General features: G+C 41.5%; 1 protein-coding gene and 1 long non-coding RNA gene across 7 annotated transcripts in view; one reads left to right on the top strand and one right to left on the bottom strand.

Moving 5' to 3' along the window:
• Positions 1–6078: 6078 nt before the first annotated feature.
• Positions 6079–17261, top strand: part of LOC144683597 (homeodomain-interacting protein kinase 1-like) — a 116531-nt gene continuing 105348 nt past the window's right edge. For 4 of the 6 annotated variants that reach the window (XM_078546781.1, XM_078546776.1, XM_078546778.1 and 1 more), the window contains exons 1-3: positions 6079–6707; positions 11313–11400; positions 16888–17238. The gene's annotated coding sequence lies outside the window, so the exon portion shown is untranslated. The remainder of the gene's footprint in view (positions 6708–11312; positions 11401–16887; positions 17239–17261) is intronic. The other 2 variants (XM_078546777.1, XM_078546782.1) reach the window with 2 other exon arrangements.
• LOC144683598 (uncharacterized) overlaps positions 10285–17261 on the bottom strand; it is a 55547-nt gene continuing 48570 nt past the window's right edge. Inside the window, exon 3 of the long non-coding RNA XR_013577298.1 lies at positions 10285–10361. This is a non-coding gene — a long non-coding RNA (uncharacterized LOC144683598). The remainder of the gene's footprint in view (positions 10362–17261) is intronic.

A 17261-nucleotide genomic window follows, 5' to 3' on the forward strand; every position in this document is an offset into this window, starting at 1 on the left:
AGACTGTCCATTAAGAATATAAGAACATAAGAAATAGGAGCAGGAGTAGACCACAGGCGCATCGAGCCTGCTCAGCCATTCAATACGACCATGGCTGATCTTGGACCTCAACTCTGTTTTCCCACCCGCTCCCCATATCCCTTAATTCCCCAAGAGACCAAAAATCTGTCTAGCCCAGCTTCAAATGTATAAGAACATGAGAAATAGGACTTGTTCACTTGTGAACAAGGCTCTTGCCAACCAGGAGCTCATTGCGGATGAAGGCATCGACATCATGGCCCTGGCTGAAACCTGGCTGAGTGGTGATGATGCCCTTCCCCAAAATTAAGCCTCACCTCCTGGCTTTACCTTCCACTATTTGCCCTGCCCAGATTATTGCCATTGTGGTTTGGCTCTTATCACTAATTCTCACCATGGTCTGTTTCTCTACTCCTTCAGTACTTATTCCTCCTTTGAACATCCCACTTGTTCCACCCCGCTCATCTCTCATTTAAAATTTTCATTTACTACTACTCACCCAAGTACCATAAAAATTTTCTCACCAAGATACCTTCACTGCTTTCCTTCCTCAGCCTCAGCATCAAGCAACTTTTCATCCTTGGTGATGTCAACCTCCACTTTATGTCATTATGCTCTCTCTCCTCTGAGTTAACTGCCCTCTTATCCGCCTTTAATAGCTTCCTCCATATAACCTCCCCAACCCTTATTTACAGCCACCCTTTTGACCTTGCCATCTCATGTGGCCTTTGTTATTACCATTGTATCAATCACAGATAAGGCCATCTCAGATCATTTACTTGTATTACTCTCCACCCACATTTTACTTACCCCACCCAATCTTACCTTCTTCAGTGTCCATCTTAGGAGAAACTTTCCTCCTATTCACTTATTGCTGCACTTTCAAAATCCCAACGCTCTAGCCTTTGGCCCTCTGTTCACCATGACATTTCTGAAACTACCAATCTGATAAACAACACCTTCATCTCTATCTTTGATGCCCCTGTCCCCATTTCTCTCCTCCACCCCAGTCATTCCCCAGTGTAACCATCAACTCTATTCCCTTAAATGCATAAAGGACGCAGACTTGGTCAGGATGTGGCAGATAATCACTAGATCTGGCTGGACCACATTAAGCGCCATCTGGTCCTGCTCTTGTCTACCAAAACTGCTCACTCATCCTGGAATGCAAAGATAACCTCCCACTTCTTTCCTCTACTGCATACCATCTTCTTAAACCCCCTCCCTGTCCCCTCCACCTTCACCTCCAACAACAATGGGAGTAACTTATGGATTTCATTGTCACAACAACAAATTATATATTTTAACACCTTTAATGTAAGAACATATCCCAAGATGATGCATTATAAACTAAACATTACACTGAGCCACAGAAGGAGATATTAGGTCAGATAACCAAAAGCTTGATTCTGTGAAAAGCTTGGTCAAAGAGGTAGGTTTTAAGGAGTGTCTAAAAGGAGGAAAGTGAGGTAGAGAGGCGGAGTGGTATGGGGAGGGAATTCCAGAGCTTAGGGCCTAGGCAGCTGAAGGCACAACAACTAATGGTGGAGTAATTAAAATTGAGGATACTGAAGAGGCCAGAATTAGATGAGTGCAGATATCTTGGAAAAATGTGGGGTTAGAGGAGATTACAGAGATAGGGAGAAGTGAGACCATGGAGGGTTTTGAAAACAAAAATGAGAATTTTAAAATCAACTCATTGCTTGACCAGGAGCCAATGTAGGTCAACCAGCACTGGGTGAACAGAACTTGATGCAAGTTTAGACACAGGCAGCAGAATCTTGGACGACCTCAAGTTTATGGAGGGTCGAAAGTGGGAGACCAGTCAGGAGTGCATTGAAATAGTCAAGTCTAGAGATAACATAGGCATAAGAATGGTATAGGCATAGGTAACATAAGAATGAGGGTTTCAACAGCAGGTGAGCTGAGGCAGGGGCAAAGGCAGGCAATTTTACGGAAGTGGAAAAGGCTGTCTTCATGATGGTGCAAAATATGCAGTTGGAAGCTCATCTGGGGTCAAATTTAATGCCAAGATTACAAACAGTTGGTTTAGTCTCAGACAGTTGCCGGGGAAGGATTGGAGTCAGTAGCTAAGGAACAGAGTTTGGAACATGCACCAACAACAAAGGCTTTCGTCTTCCCAGTATTTCACTGAAGGAGCTTTCTGCTCATCTATGACTGAACATTGGATAAGCAGTCTGATAATTCAGCAAAAATGGAGGATTCAAGAGTGGTGGTAGTGAGATAGATCTGGGTGTCATCAGTGTAGATGTGAAAAGTGTGGTTTTGGATGATGTTGCCAAGGGGCAGCATGTTGATGAGAAAAGATGGATCCTAGGGGAACCAGAGGCTAACGTTGCAGCAGCAGGAAGAGAAGCCATTGCAAATGATTCTCAGGCTATGATTAGATAGATAAGAATGGAGCCAGGCAAGAACAGTCCCTCCCAGCTGGGTGACAGTGGAGAAGTGTTGGAGGAGGATGGTGTGGTCAGCCATGTCAAAGGCTGCAGACAGCTTGAAAAGGATGAGGAAAGATAGTTTCCCTTTGACATAGTCACATAGGATGCTATTTGTGGGTTTGATAAGAGCTGTCAGTTATGTGGATTTTGACCCAACAAGGATGAAGGAGCAGTGAAATATGTCCAAATCAGGTTGGAGTGCAGATTGGGGGCTATTTGGAGGTGATGATATATTAATTCATTTGTTGCCCTTTCCTTTTATAAACTGAAGTTTTTTTAAAAATTCATTTCCGCCATACATGAAGCTTCATGGTTTGATTCCCACTCTCAATACTGAATAAGCTAATCGAACTTGGAAAGCAGTAGGTGCAATCGCTTTGACTTTGAGCTGCTATTCTGAATTTGAAATCCTCTCACAATGCTAGATTTGACCAGTTGTAAAAAAAAAAATTGAGTTATGGACGCTCTGAGCTGCTGTTTACAGTTTTCATGAACATTCTAAAGGTGGAATTTTCTATTGCACTGGGGTCCCCCTGTAAAAGTTGGGTGTGAACCCACCCCCGCTCCAGGGACTTGCCCTGCAGCAATTTAATGGTGAGTGGGCCGTTAATTGGCTTGAGCTGGGCCAAATGGCCAGCAACTCTCTGATCCCAGGAGTACCACCAAGAGTGACGGCCTCTGCTGGGACTGCATCCAGTCCCCAACTGAAATCTTTGTTGCAGTTTGACATCAAGGTAAGTTAAGGGGGTTGGTATTGCCAGGGCCTGACAGGATCTGCACTGCCACTGAGGTGGCCAAATGGGGGTGGGAGGCTGGCCAGGACAGGGTCAGTACATGGAGAGGAACTGGGATTCACATGAAGGAGGTAACCTCCTCTTGCCTACTTCTAACCTGAGCAGTGAAAACTTCCAGCTTCCCATTCAGCCTCCACCCGCTGTGGGCGAATTGTGGTGTGTGTGGAAGAGACCCTTAAGTGGCCGTTAGTTGGCAACTTAAGAATCTCAATTGACCCATGGACGGGCGGACCGTCCGTCTGAATTCCCTCAGATCCAGTGGGTCATTGATTGAACCCATGTAGCCATTAAAGCACTAAAAGACCATTGAGGCAGATTCCTGGACAAAAAAGGCTTATCCAGCTGGTCGATGATCACAGGAAACAGATCTTGCAGGTCTGTGCTCGGTTCCCGGCAGCTGTCATGATTCCTTCATCCTTTAGAATCCCAGGTGCCACATCTCCTCAGGCTAAAATCCACTTGCTATGGGTGGCTGCTGGGGGTTAAGGGTTATCCTCTGAGAACATGGCTCCTGATGTCCATCCGGTAGCCAGACATGGATAGAGAGAGTCACTACAGAACCAAAGCCATCTTCGAACACGAACCTGCATTGAGCAGACCATTGGCATCTTGAAGATGCACTTCGGTTGCCTTGACCACTCGGGTGATGCCCTCAGGTATGAGCCAGGCCAGTTGCATTGTGGTCATGTGTTGTGTGCTCCACAAAGTGATTATACAAAGAGGTCTGGAATGAAATAAAGAGGAGGACTTGGAACATCACTCTTCCTCGGAGGAGGATGGAGAGAAGGAAGAAGAGGAGGAAGAGGAGGACAAAGCAGGTTCTCCTGAGGTGCCCAGTCCCCAAGTATTTGAAGAAGACTGACCAGGCTGTCACAGGACTCTTGGTGATCGCCAAGCCGACATGCTAGCAAGGGCCACACTAATTCAGCAATGTTTTACTTTGGGTGCTTCTCAGCCCTTATGGCAGATGACTGTGTAACTCACTTCTCATCAAAGAGAAAATAGCCTGGAAACACATAGATCTGAAGAACCCTACTGACATCCAAAAACACTGAGAATGGGAATTTCGCCACCTAAGTTATCCCACACAACAGACCATGGAACTGTATGACGCCTCTATTTCCCTTTTGACATCAAGCATTAATAACGCTCAAGTCTGCTTTAGAATTATTATTGCAACTAACAACATGGCACCTTACGTTCATACCCACATCTGCAGGGTGCTTCCCCTTAGACTGAGGAAGAGGTGGATGCAACCTGTTCATTTGGCTCTGCTTGCAGCTAAGATGCCTATGGCTTCCATCCTCATCTTAGAGGGCCCTTGGTTACTGGGTGCCACCTCTAGGCCGCTCCTGGTGTATCTTATTGGGTGTCAAACTTGCCCCTGGGCCTATAAGGTCCTTTTCAAATGAAAATCATGTCACTTCATTGATGCCAGTGTGATGCAGGGTTGGGATTTGGAAATGATTTGGGTCCCTGACTCCAGATTGAAAATCCAACCTGTGGCCTCACCAATACCCTATAGAAAATTGTTGTAAGACTTTTTTACTATAATACTTGAATCCCTTTGCACTGAAGGCTAACATATCATTTGCCTTCCTAATTGCATGATCTGTGCTTTTGGTCCAAGGACTCACCTGGGCATCAACATTTCATAGTTTCTCATCATTTAAAAAATACTCTAATTTATTATTTTTCCTACCAAAGAGGATAACTTTGCACTCCCCACATTATATTCCATCTACCATGTTATTCCCCACTCAGTCTATGTCAATTTGCTGCCTCTTTGTGTGCTCTTCACAGCTTACACTTCACAGAATCACAGAATTGTTACAGCACAGAAGGCCATTCATCCTGTCGTGTCTGCACCAGCTCTCCGAATGAGCAATTCACCTCGTGCCAGTCCCCCACTTTCTCCCCATAACCCTGCACTTTCTTCCTTTTCAGAAAGCAGTTTAATTGCCTTTTGATTATGTCGACTGGACCTGCCTCAGATAGTGCAGACCTTAACCACTTGCTACATGAACAAAGCTTTTCATTTCTGCCTAGCTTTCTTAATTCTGATCTATCCAAAGTAAAATCAGTAATGTCTTAATTTTCAAATAACAATCGTTAAATTCAGCCCCTGTTGCCAGTGTTCCCTAAGACAGTTACTGGACATAAGAATGATAGTAGCAAACAGTGGAACCAAACCTGAAGCTTAACCCCAGTGGAGAGAGGCACTGGAGCAGGTCGAAGGCTGCAGAGAGTCTGAGAAGGATTGGGAATGCCATTTATGATTACTAAAAGTGATGATAAACCATCTTGTCCATGATTAATCAGTAGGCACTGGTGCAAAGCTTTTGAAAGGTTACGATTGACTAACCCAATGTGAATGAAGTGACAAATTAAAAGACAACAAACTTTTTCCAGTGCCTTTTAAAAAAATTGCATCAATTGAGTCAAAACTCCCTGCTGCCAAGTGACTCATTACACTGACACTTGTTAACACCATCACAGCCTCTGTCATTATGCGTTGGGAAGGTGAGCCAGTGAAAAAAACTCCAGGTCCCAGACGGCACAACAACCAGCGACGCACAGATGCGTGCAGCCTCCCCTCCTCTGATGTCATGACGTCCGCGCTCGAACCCGCTCACGCAAGGGAGACGGGCGTTCGCCTGGTCCAATCCGAGTGGCGCATTGGGCGGAGCACGAGGCAGGGGAGAAGGCGGGATTTCCGGCACAACATTCCATATCGATGCGGTAGGTAATCGGTGGACAGTTGGTGGGAGCGAGAGGCTGGAGGAGGAGAGAAGAGAGCAGGGGATGGGGGGGAAAGCATATCAGTCGGCGTCACCAGTTAAGTTAGTTTTATATTTTAATTAGTTTTACTTTTAAAAATAAATATATTTTTTAGACGGGGCAGGAAGTTTTTTTTTTCTTTTCGGCAATGTTTTTATAAGGGAAGAGTCGGCGGTGTCGCCGCTGCTGCCGTCTTAAATCGTTTCCAGGCGCTTCCACAGCGGGAGTGTGACGACCTCGAGAGCGTAAGCGTCGGCCTCGGTCACGCGCACGCACGGGTCGCGCGCCGGGGGCGCTGAAACAAAACAATTGGAGGAAAAAAAAAGGCCAGCGGAGAGAGAATCGGAGCTCCGCGGGGAGGGGGGCTGGGGGGAGAGCGAGAGAGAGGAGCCGGGAGAGGAGCGAGGCCATGCGGCCTGCCTCACACACCCTGCCGCCCCGCTACCTCGGCTATTGTTGACACCTTACCCAGCCCGGGCCTCCCCTCTCCCTTCAGCCCACCATCATCAGCTCCCCTTCAAGAGGGGGAAGAGGAGCAAGAAGCAGCAGGAGGAAGAGGAGAAGGAAGGAGAAGCAGCGACATGCTGGGGTCGGCTCGGGACTGTCCGGGCCTTCTCACACCCTCACTGCACTGAGCCCCGGGCTCTGCTACCAGGTAAGCCTCCGTCCGCCAATTGTAATTGCACCCCACCCGCCGGGTTGGGGGGGTTGTTAAAGAGACATTTAAAATATCCTCCCCACCCACCCCCAAGAGCAGGGCACGTCTTTACCTATGGGGTAGGCAACATTGCTCGAATTGCTACAAAACTGGCGCTGATGTTAAACTCTTTTCCCCGCCCGGCTCTCCAATCCATTTATTAGAATTGTTGTGATCAGATAGGAAAGTGATCTGTTTTCATTGTTTTGACTTGTCATTTGTAACAAAGTCATTTCAGTGAATAGAGGAGGTATTTCCCTTCACAACCACCACCTTCCCCTCTTTTGAAGTGAGAAAATAGGTGGCTAGTTTAGCAACATTTTAGTGCCCGCTGCTGCTAAGACGTGTTCAATCTGTAAAACTGTAAATGCACATGCCTTTGTTCGAGGATTGGTTTAGTCCTTGCTCCTGTTGACCATTTAGTGTTGCTTTGCATCTCTGAATTATTGAATTTTTCACACTGGCCAGATATAGATTACTAGAGTCAGTGTAAAGTATTGATTCTGTGAACAATGGAGCAGCTAATCTCAAATTTGAGAACCCTTCAGTCTTGTTTCAGTCTTTATATACCCAGGCCAGTAAGTTTGTCTGCCAGAGTCATTCAAACCAGAACATATGTGTTGATACCTTTTTTAGCATTTGTGCAGATAGTGTTGAGTATGCTTCTGATAATGGTGTCATTGGTCCCATGTGTTTTTGGCATTGTATGATAAATGCTTTTCTGTTCTTACAGATAAGTCGGAGTAACTAGCTATCTGTTCATCCAGTTGTTTAAATATTAATGTGTTGAGAATTTCAGCTCTTTATTTTCCAGATTCATTATGACAATTTGGCTCTTGAAAATTTAAACAAGACTTCATATCTTGGATTCAAAATCTAAGCACTGAACTTCGCACCAGTTTGTGGAAAAAGTTGTCGGTATGATAATGCTGTCCTGACTTTCTTTGGTGCATTTTGGAAATGGTATTTACTGAATACTGTTAGTGATATTGTCAACACGCACTAGTGATTGCGGGCCAAATGTAACACCATTGAATATATAGAGTGTGTGACTGCACTCTGATATTAATTATGTTTATTATGGTGTAGCATTTGCATCACCAACTGATTTCTTTGCCAAGTTGTATGTGCTGGTTAATGCTATTCATCCCAAACAGATTGTGGAACAGAAAATGTAGCAGGTGGGGATATACCTTGTCAGTTATTAAATTGCTACCCTTGGAATTGGGTAGGGAGAGATAAATACTCGACTGGAAATGCACTATTTTCAGGCGCAACATGAAGTTAAAATGTTTTTCCACATATAATTTGGTATCTGAGGCAAGGGCCCAATTTAACCCTGTTCCTTCTTCTTTGAAGAAGTAGTCGTGAATAAGTTTAAAAACAATATACTTATAGGGGTTTTCTGTTCACTGAACTCTCTCGTTGTGGTTGTTGATATGGTAAAAGATATTTATTGTTGGAGTCTACCTGTCTTTGTGTCCAATGTGTTTGGTTTGAAATTTGTGAATGAAGTTTCTACTGTGATAGCAGGAGCGTGTTGTTATCTGAAAACATTTTTTTGTGTAAATGTTGGCAATAATGTGCATTTTACAGGAAATTTACAGTTGTACCTATCTGAAAAATCATCTGTCAAACTTGTGTTTTCTGTAGGCTCTTGCTGCAGTGGATGTACAGTTTACACAGCCTATGGGGGTGTTTTGTGTAGTTGAGAGACTCTAAAAGTGGAGTCTGTTGAATTCATTAGGCCCGATGTGATGTTGAGTTCAGAGATGAAGGTGTGTTATTAAGAACAAGTTCTGATATTTTATGGAAATAAGGTAAAGCAAACTGCGAGCAAATGGAGTAGGGAGATGGTACTAAACCTATTGAAGGTTTGTAGCTATTGGGTTCCGTTGTAATGGGGTTCCTAATATAGGCTTATGTTTGATAACAGTGGACCCCTCAGTTGCATAGATGTAAAGCTGTTGCTTTGAAAACCCTTTTGAGGGATTGCAAGATGTAAAAGTGAGTTTCGTACCATGTCTAGCATATTAATTTTCATTAATTAAACAATCTACATCACTATCCACCATTCTGGGCCTGCTGGGGTCTCCCAAACAAATTCCATTTACACATTTACCACCCCAATATCAGAATAATTACACATACGAGATTTGTGCGTGCTGTTCAAGGGTCATGTTTGTGATTTTGCGTGTGGCTGCAGAACTTAATCAAAGCCAAAGGAAGTTGTATACTGGATAACAATGTAAAGACTTTGGCCATTCAATATGGCTGTTGATAATTTATATAACAGGCCTGTCTCTAGGAGTGTAGTATAAACTGTTTTGATTTGAGTAAGTTTACAATTATACATAATTCAAGTTTGCAGTTTTGGAAGTTTCTTAACAGAAATTACAAATACAAAATCAACTCTAGCATTAGCTAGGTAGCTTAGTGATCTTTGCTTGAATGGAGGAGGAGATGCTATAATTGACCTTAGCACATCTGGATTAAGGAGAGACAGGCTTTCCACTTACCGACTCTGTATAGGGATAAAAAAATATATGACTGTGTAGCTAGGGCAAGGGTAGGTTCAGTTTAACTGTGATGCCCCTTGCAGTTGAATGGTCTGTAAATAGGCTGTTATGACTTACAGTTGAAGAATAAGCACTAAGGCAGGATACCAAAGAGAGAGGAAGAAATTGGCAAAGGAAAAAGTATGGAGGGAAAATGCACACGAGCGTCTGTGGAAAATAGCCTTAAGAGGGAGGGGTTACACTTAAGAACTAATTAACTCATACAGTCTCTGGTACGAGCTGCTGTACAATCATGCAAAATGAAAGCTAATACCAAGAAATGCACTTAGTTAGGTGAGCAAATTGACCCATCTCCTTCTGATGCTCACTTTCTGTTTCTAAAATGTACTGTTTTTTTAAATGCACTTATGCAGTAATAGCTGTGATGCCAGTGGAGGTTTGTGATTACACTGTTTTGATTGCTCTGATATGCTGCTAACAGTCATCTGGCAAGGTTGGTTATTATCAGTTGAGAAGAGCTGATGCAGGAGCTTGATATTACCATGAGTAAAAAATTGAAAGGTGACTTTCTGTACTGCCATTGCTTATCACGCGGATAAGTGTAAAACGTAGGCTTTGTGGAAAGGCAGTAAGGTAATGCCAGCAGCTTTTGTCCAGTGTAATTTGGGTAATAAAGACAGCATTAAAGCCACAGTGAGACTCCCTCTTGGTTTGTGCCTGTTCTCATGAAAGTTGTGTTGCCTTCAGTTAGGACAGTTTATTTTTTTTTTCACTTTAAATCTGTGTGTCTAGTTTAAATTTGGAGAGTTGAAAATAAAATGGGATTTAACACTGGTTGGGTTAGCAACTTGGAAGGTGGAATGTGAATGTGAAAATTTAACCAGACTTTTGGCTTGCCCTAGTAGCAGCAGCTTTTGATCCCTGATGTTTTTCAACTCAGGACAGGATCCCTCAGGATTTCGAAGCCATATTTAACCTTAAACTGCTTATTATTTCAACTGCATTTGGCATCTTACCCATGAACAATGTACTTGTAGAATGAAACAGAATTACACCTGCAGATTCAACCCTTGAAATAACTATCCAGCTGAATCTAAAAGAGAGAAATAATTCATTTACATGTTGGGCAAGTTAAAAATCCAATTCACTGAGCCAGTAGGGTGCAATTACCACAATATTTTAGGGTAGACCAAGGAATTTTCTATCAATCCAAGCCCCATTTTTAACTTTAACCCTTTGTTTAGATTTAGCTATACTAAGCTAAAGCCTAATCAGTGTCAGTTGTACAATAAGGTCAAAACATCCTGGGAGTGAAGAATTCAGGATAAGCTAGTGTTAAACTGGTGGTTCTTTATAAAAATATTAATCATGGCATATTATCTGAGTTTCAATGGTCAGTTAAATTCTTCTAACAAAATATGCTAAAGGTGTTAGGATTGTAGTTCTTAAAATATTCAATGGAAAAAATCATTACGTTTGATTTTTTTTTTATCCATGAGGTACAGGTGTCAATAGCAAGGCCAGCATTTATTGCTTATTATTAATTGCCCTTGAGGAGGTGGTGATGAGTTGCCTTCTTGAATTGCTGCAATCAGTGTGGTGAAGGTACACCATAGTGCTTTTCAAAAAGGAGCTCCTGGATTTTGACCCAGTGATGATGAGGAATAGCGAAATATTTGCAAGTCGGGATAGTGCGTGACCTGAAGGGGAATATGTAAAGTGGTGGTGTTCCCATGCTCTTGCTCCGCAGGTTTGGGAGAAGCTGTTGAAGAAACCTTAACGAGTGGCTGGAGTGCCCTTTGTAGATAGTACATGCTGCATGTTTAAGCAGTGGATGGGGTGTAAATCTGGGCTGCTTTGTTCTGGATGATGACTAGCTTCTTGAGTTCAGATTTATGTTGTTGTGAGAGGTTTATGCCCATCTAGCTGTTGGAAGGGGCTGCCCCTAAACTTTTGGCTGCATTTGTATGGTTAATCAAAAACAAAATTTATAAGCAAAACTTGTATTTATGTAGTGCCTCTAATGTGATAAAATGTCCTTTAGGTGCTTCACAGGAGCATTATAATGCAAAATTTGACACTGAGCCACAGAAGGCAATATTTGGGAAGATGGACAAAGCTTGGTCAAAGAGGTAGGTTTTAATGAGTCTCTCAAACCTGTCTGCTTTTCTTTCCTCCTTTAAGGAGGGAATTCCAGATCTTGAGGCCTAGGCAGGCGAAAGCGGAGCCACCAATTTATTGGATAGTGAATACTGTTATTGTGGACGTAAGAGTAACTGCAAAACTGACTAATTAGTTATGTAAACTACCATCTCAAATAGAACAAACAAGGTCGACAACCTTGTGTACAGTGATTACACTGTGTAAGATTTTTTAAATTCTAAAATGTATTGTGTAACCTGCTTACATTCTTGGGCCTTTTTACATTGAGGTTTTGCATAGTAATTGATAGCTGAATACAGTCCATTTACACCTATGTATGACCAGTGTTCATTTTTGTACGGTTGGTGTTTCAGAATGGTTAGGAGCAGGTAGGGTTGGAGTTAGGATTAAATGCTGATAATGAGAATGCATGCTCAGCTCTTTTTTCTAAAAAGCACATTGCTAGATTAGGCTGGCTATCTTGTGCAACATTAATTTTATACTCTCTTACGAGCTAGTACCACGAGCTCTTCAAGATCTTGTGCATTGAATTATTTTGGACATATGTGGATTTAGTAGGAGCACGAGAGTTGCAAACTGTAAATTTTGAGGTTTGGTTGACAAATTAAGTGCAGGATTCAATTATAGCCTACAAATAGCTCTTTTCTGTCTTTACATTTTTGTCACTACATGTTATTTTAGGAATTTCTTTTTTTTGCCGATGTATTGTACCTAAAAACTGTGGTCATGTTTCTTATATTCAGTTATATTTCTTGGGTTAGATTAAAAAATGCTCCTGTCCTTACTGATAATTGTATTGGCAGAAGTTGAAGTGTTATGCTGTAGTATCCAGGGTATCATTTTAGTCTTTAGGGTTCCAAAAGTACATTGCAGTACAAAGCAGCATAATGAGTCTGGAAAATCTCCTATAGACAATCAATCATAATTAATAACTGCCCTTAACCTTGCTGCACAAATAGTCCAAAGCAAACTACATAGTAATAAAGTCTGAGTCACTTCATCTTCACCCATCGTCTACTTATGTTTTGTTTAAAGTAGTATTTTTGCGTAAGCAGTGCTGCTAACCTAGTTGAGGAGGAACTGGGTGGGAGTTGTCATTGGTAACCTGGTTAATGTTCCAAGTTTTTGCTGAGTTTGTGCAATATTTTTTCTTAATGTCACCATTTTTAAAAAGCTTTGTTAAAACTTACTTGGAGTGCAATGGAAGCAGCAGATGACCCATGGCTGGTCATATTTATTTGTCAACTGACCAGTGTTCTGCTATTAAATGGGGACTGAAATCTCCCTGCCTGTCTGCACTTTTAAGTTCTAGTGTCACTGTAATTTATGTATAGCCAGCAAGGGGACTTCCATTAACATTACTGATTGAAGAACCTATGCTAAATTGCTCTAATGGCCTTCACATTATTAATTCAGCTCCTTCACACTGTGTGGATCTCTTCCAAATCCTGTTCCATATCTACAGTACTATTCATGGTAATGCTAAAATTTCCATTGATGAATGAGGAATGCCAGTTTTTCAGTTGAAGGCATTGATTACCTTGAAGGTGGACAGAGGTAAAGCTTTTGCCCCTGTTTGTTAGTCTGTTTATAAACAAACAATGTAACTCAAAAACTAGTGGATGCATTTCAGTGAAACATGGTGGACATAGGGTATGACCCAAGGAAGAACTGATTAGTTTTTGGTGAAGAACTGGATCCTAGAATTTTTTTAAAGAATCTATTATTGGGAGATGGGGTGTATTGACTTTTTTAGAATGTTGTTGATTGTTTTAGAATGTTGTGGATTGTCTCAGCTGCTGTGGTGGAATTTGTCACAACTATCAAAATGTGAACAGAGTATTCAGAGCAGGTTGGATGTGGACTGGCTTGAAGCCTCCTCAGTGAGATGGAAGCTCTTAATAAAAGTGTTCCTCTTTTTCAGCTTTGTGCTTATAGAGCATCAACCAGGCAGAGAAAAGCCCAAGGAAGAGCCTTGTAATTGTAAAAATGTTGAGTTAACACAGCATGGCAGATGTATGCACTCTACTGGATGCACTTTTCACTTGTGTACTGTTTCTAAGGGTTAAATTGAAATTCACACTCTATTCAGAACTTATTAAAAAGATAGAGGATCTGAAAAACGTTTTTAGTACATGGAGCTAGGATAACTGGCAAAGAAATGTAATTGTGTTATTGTGAATATAATAAACAGAAGATAAATATTTAAAGTACCCAAACCTTGTTTATAAAAGATATGAAACTTTATAAATATTTGCAATGTTGAGGAGTAGACCTTTTGTGAATTGTCAGGGTTTTTGTAATCATGGTTTTATGGTTGCTGATCGGTAGGGTTTAGAAGATTGCTGGGAAATTCCACTCTAACTTGTTAGTGCAAGTTACTGCCTGATATCATCTTCAGCAATAGAAAACAAAGTAACACATTAACTTGCAAATAACATGGGTGTGTTTATTCCTTTAACTCCCAAACTTCTTATTTTCTTTCTCTTATCTGATCTGTGTTCTGTTAAAGTTCTTCCATAATATGTACACTAGCTAGCATGCTGAGGACGTGGGTGAAATTCAGCAGTTGAGGCACCTTTTGTCTTATAGTGACTGGTATAAGGGGAGCAATCTAAGGTCAGTGAATAGCCAGCCATGTCCTGCTATTATTACTGTTGAAGTGTTCTTTCCACCATATACAGGGGCCATTTTTACTGTATATAGCTGCACTCAACTGTGAAGACAACATTTAGAAGACCTATGTTATTAAGGATAGAAGCTGACGTAATTACTAAAGGTTCAGGAAAGTTGATTAGCTACCAGAATAAAGTTCGTTGGACCACAAAAATTGATACTGGCCTTTGCACTGTTTATATGGCTTTTCTGTCATACATTAAAAACTGAAACTTCAAGTCATGTTTTGGCACAAAGGATAGATCATATACCCTTAAGTTTTTTTAATTCCATTTATAAAATTTGAAACTTAATATTCAGCACATTTGTAAAGTTTAGTTACTATCTCAATTTTCTCTACTTGTTCACTGTGTACTAGGTTTTGTTGCACTGAATCATCCTTTTCCTTTCAGCTCTAGATGGTTTAGTAACATCATTAAGTTGTCCACGTTCAAGATTCCTAAATGTTCACTTGCTGCAAAGTTGTAAAAGCAGTTTTGATGCTGTGGTGCGTATGTAGTTAATGCAGACTTAGCCTGCTTGGTTGGGAATTTCTCAAATGTTCCAGTCATAGGCAGCAGGTGAAAGTGCTGTCCCTATAGCCAGCACCATAGTATTTAGAGGTCATGAATAAACAAGTAAATTGGCTGTACTTAATTCCCAAGCTTGTGACTATTTTAGCCTTTTTGATTATAAAGGTTGCAAGCGGTTTTAATCAATACAGTCCTTAAGGGTGCAGTGCTCCACAACACTATGGGGAAAGGCTAGTGGGCAACAGTGTGACTGCTCGTTACAGTACTTAAATATTGTCTTCGGTCCCCACCACAAACTGGTCCCTCACCACCGATGAGGTTGAACCATACTGTTCACAACCTTAATGTCATATTTGACTCCAAGATGAGCTTTCAAACACATCCCATTGATCACCTAAGACTGCCTGTTTCCACCTCCAATATATTGCTTGCCTCTGTACCTGCCTCAGCTCTCCTGCTGAAACCCTCATGCATGCTTTTGTTACCTCCCTACCTGATTATTTTAATGTGCTCATGGCTGGCTACCACATTCTACCCTTTAAACGTGAGTCATCCAAATCTCTGCTGCCCAAGTCCTAACTTGCACCAGATGCTGTTCACCCGTCACCCTGATGCTCACTGACCTACATGTTAAACAGTGTCTCGTTTTAAAAATCCCCATCCTTGTTTTCAAATCCCTTGATGGTCTGTTGATTATCTCTGTAATCTCTTTCAGCCCTCCAACCTCTCAAGATACCTGCGCTCTTTTTACAGCCTCCCTGAGTTTCTCAATTTTAATTGTTCCACCATTGGTGGCTATGCTTTCAAATGTGTACGTTCTAAGGTCTGGAACCCCTTCCCTAAACCTCTCTGCCGCTCTAACTTTCTTTCCTGCTTTACAATACTTAATACCTACCTCTTTGACTAAGCTTTTTGTCAACTATCCAGATGTGGCTCTGAATTATGTTTTGATTTATAGTGCCTCTGTGAAGCACCTTGGCGTGTTTTGTTGCGTTAGAAGTTGCTTTTTTCAGTCTGATTATATCTGAAAACGGTGAAAAAGTTGGATATGTAAAGCCTTTTTGGCCTGTTGAAGCTCATCTCTTTGACACTCCAGCTTGCTGAGCTGAGCGTTAAATTGCATTTTGAATACCCCTAATATCCTTGACTTCTATTTTGCCTGATAGTTTGATCCAAATGCTAATCACATTTACAAATAAATAAATCAATCTAATATGATGGAATTGTCAGCTTAGATGATTTGGTATGGCATTCAACTTTTGAGTCAGAGTAATGGGTTCAAGCTGTATATAAGCAAATAATCTAGATGGACTCCAGGCATTGATTGAACACTAAATTAATAAGGTACTGTCCTTTTAGAGGAGATATTAAACTGAAACCCTGTTTGTCAATTTGCTGGTTCAGGTGGATGCTAGAAATTTCATGGCACTGTTCAAAGAAGAATAAGGAGTTCTCTGGTATTCTGGTCAAAGTTTCTTCTTTAACCAATAGCATAGCAACATTGACACATTAGTTTCCTTCAATTTGTAAGGCTTTTTGCCTCTCACCTCTCTGAACGCTGCCAATGTAATGTCCTTTTTTGAAGCAAGGTGGCTGCATTCTTGCATGACATTTCAGATTAATAATGGCCGATACATTATAAAGCCTCTGTATAACCTGTGATTATAGCATATTCCCATTGGTTATAATTGAAAATTGAGTTTAGACTGTTACTGCTGAAGAGTGACTATTGAACTGTTAACAAATCAGCACCCTTTTCCTTTAATTTGGAATAGAAATTAAAATTCAGAGTATTTTGGGAGTTGATAGGGGTGGATGGGGAATGGGGTGAAGTGAGCTTCTACATTGCACCTGACGTATGTTTTTGTACAGGGTTGTAGCTATATTGTACCAGAATAACAACTTCTCCCCCAGTGTCTAGCAAGGAGTGAAGGATGTGCACCTTCCCACTGTGGGTGGGTGAAATGCCTACTAGCTGGCCAACTCTCTCTCGAGGAGGAATGAGTCACAGGGAAATGAAAGTAAACAAAATATGACATAAAGACTATTACAAAATTGCCCAGAAGAGTTACTTAGGCTTACATGCCTTGTTGTAAATGAGAAATGTGTGGAATTTACTTGAAAAACTGTTAAAGATGAATGGATGTTGTTCAGTATGGAATAGTACTGTACAATGCACAAGTGTGTTAACAAGAATGAATCACCATTTTCTTATGTAATGTAGAATTTATAGATGTTTAATAAAAGTTTTCTTTAATGTTTACCCAGGTTTCTACTGGAAAGTAGGGCAGACTGACCTTGGTAACTTCAAGAGGCGAAGTGTGCGGAAGCTGAAGTAACCTTTTGTATAGTTCTGGGACCATCATTCATCAGGAAAGAACCCACTACTGTTTTGGAGGAGTCATAATTCTTTAATAAGAAGCTGCCTTGGAGGTGGAGTTGCTTGGATTGGAAATAGTACTTACTGTGGGGAAAGGATTTGTGCTGTGGATCTGTTCTGGGACAAAACTGGCTGGTGTGGAAGGCTTTGAGGACTGGAGAAAGTCTGGCTACTTCAGGAACTTTGTCACGACAAGAGCTGCTGGTGGGGTTTGGTGGCGTGACTGCTGCTTATACAAGGTGGGTGGTGCCTTCCCTTATGT

This window comes from Cetorhinus maximus, chromosome 8 (assembly GCF_964194155.1).
Source record: "Cetorhinus maximus chromosome 8, sCetMax3.hap1.1, whole genome shotgun sequence".
Taxonomy (NCBI): domain Eukaryota; kingdom Metazoa; phylum Chordata; class Chondrichthyes; order Lamniformes; family Cetorhinidae; genus Cetorhinus; species Cetorhinus maximus.